This window comes from Capsicum annuum, unplaced genomic scaffold (assembly GCF_002878395.1).
Source record: "Capsicum annuum cultivar UCD-10X-F1 unplaced genomic scaffold, UCD10Xv1.1 ctg2159, whole genome shotgun sequence".
Classification (NCBI taxonomy): Eukaryota; Viridiplantae; Streptophyta; class Magnoliopsida; order Solanales; family Solanaceae; genus Capsicum; species Capsicum annuum.
This window is the reverse complement of record NW_025827543.1, coordinates 1-2215: the sequence shown is the minus strand read 5'-3', so window position 1 is coordinate 2215 and position 2215 is coordinate 1. Positions and strand designations below refer to the sequence as shown.

The window sequence follows — 2215 nt, the reverse complement described above, 5'->3', positions numbered from 1 at the left end:
TATCTTAATGCTTCTGTTAAGTTTTTTACTAGCTAAGATTTCTGGGGAACTTATATAACATTATTTGGGTAATAATGGGAACTTAAATTAAGAACTAGCCAGTACTATAGTTAAATTACTACTGGCTATAACTGGAGCTGTATGTAGAGTGGAAATTACTTATCAAGGAATAATTGAGTAGCTCATATCAGTGACTAGTATAAATGCATCTAAACTTCCCATAATTTTTGTACTCCTCTCAATCAAAGATTTCATGTGCATTCAATACTGAATTAACTGCTTTCTCTTGCATGCCTGATCATGTCTAAGTGGGTGCGACTGATAAGAGGATGTTAATGTACACCATCATATTTGGATGCACAAGCCATGTACTTCACCCCCCAAATGGAAGAAGTTTGTGGCTGTGCTTGAGTTTGTAGTCTTGTAGGACAACATGTTTGGCTTTTGCCTGCCATGTAAGTATGGATATGTTCACACATGCGCGTGGGCGCACACACACATACTTGTATGCACATTCATGCATACAAAAAGAAACTCTGCAGCTGTGACTTGTGAGACCCTGAATAGTTTAGTTGGAATCAAATTTGTTATTTGGCTTGGGAGTTGGTTACGACTTAAATCTGTACTACCTAGGAATATAGAAGCCAGTTGTCATACAATTTAGTTCTTTCACATACAGAGATATATTGTATTCATTTGGTAATGGTGTATCATATATTGTCATCTGATTAAGTTATTCATCTTGAGCAGAAAAGATTCTCCAGTTCCAGAGGTGGAGCCCTATATACCATTCAACATAAATCCCGCAGGAATGCAGCCTATCCTTGTTACCTCTTATCTGTTGGCACTTCCCGGCATCCTTGCAAGGTCACTTTATGTTCAATTGAATTACATTAAAGTCACACCACTACTTTGGTGGTTCTTGACAAAATTCTTTGGGAGTAGAATCTTACCTATATTAGTGGTTTGGAGCCAATACTCTATAAGAGCTTAAGTTGGCATCAGTTTTTTGAGATTTTTCTGTTACAGGTTTCTGACACATACTTCCTTTGGCAGTCTTCTTGGTTCAAGGTTTTGGGAACACGTCAGACATTTTGAATCCCGACACTTCTCATGGGGCAGATCCGTGGGTTTACTATACAGTTTATGCTTTCTTTGTCTTCCTCTTTAACATATTTGACATTGTAAGTTCCCATTACTTAGCGTGCGGAAAGTAGATTTTAAAATGTTACATGCGGACATTCTTTTTCACTTGAAGATAACTCTTTAATTGGAGTGAGTAGAACATCAACAGAATCAATTCAATACACTAGGTCCTTTTTAACAAGAATGTTTCTGGACTTAAAAAGTTTCTACGCTGTTCCTTGGATTGAAGCACTCCAGTCATCAGAGGAACCCAAAATACCAGTTGGTCTAATAAAGGTGAAAGAATAAGTAAAAGATACCGAGACTTTCGCTTGTAATGTTCAGGGCAGATGTTGGAAATAGAAATTGAAATCAACCTTTTAAAGTTATTATTAGGTAGTCAGGAGGTCAAAAAAGAATACACCAGATAAGTTTGAGTCTTGTCTGAATAAAAGTAGGGGAAGAAACAGAGGTCATTTGAGAAAGATGATGTCACGTAAAAAGTTAATGAAAATTGATTCTATGATTTCAATCTCATATCAATTTTTGTGTTATGTCACTTGAAGAAAGAAAAGATTTTGAAAGGTTTTCAGGGATATTCTCTCTTGCTCAATTTTACTTAATGTTAAACTTGTAACCAGGCCAACATGCCAAAAGAAATTGCTGATTACTTAAACAAGATAGGTGCTAGAATTCCCAGCATAAAGCCTGGAAAAGCCACAATTGCAAATTTGACAAAGATCCAAGCTTCAACACGGTTTTGGGGTATATATCTCTTCCCTCTCTCTCTCTCTCTCTCTTTGTGCGATTCACTTACAGATGATACCTTTCTTTTTTATTTTATTTGATTGTTGTGCAGGTGGGCTGTTATTCAGTGTTTTGGCCACCACATCTACCGTTCTAGATTGCTATTTGCGTCGCATCAATGAAGGTTATACAATAGGATTGACATCAGTGCTAATAATTGTAAGTTCATGGTTTTCAGACCTGCATAGTTTTTTTCTGAGCACAAACAGATCCCCCTTCCCCCATGCCAATAGGCTCTCAAACCCTAAGGTAAAGGGAAAAAAGAGGAACAAAAAGAATGTAA

The 2215-nt window shown here is 36.8% G+C and overlaps 1 long non-coding RNA gene across 1 annotated transcript; it reads left to right on the top strand.

Annotated features, from left to right (window-relative positions):
* Positions 1–63: 63 nt before the first annotated feature.
* On the top strand, positions 64–2208 carry LOC124890655. The gene is made up of 4 exons (XR_007049260.1): positions 64–867; positions 1057–1184; positions 1767–1890; positions 1985–2208. It is a non-coding gene; the product is annotated as an uncharacterized LOC124890655 (long non-coding RNA).
* Positions 2209–2215: the final 7 nt, after the last annotated feature.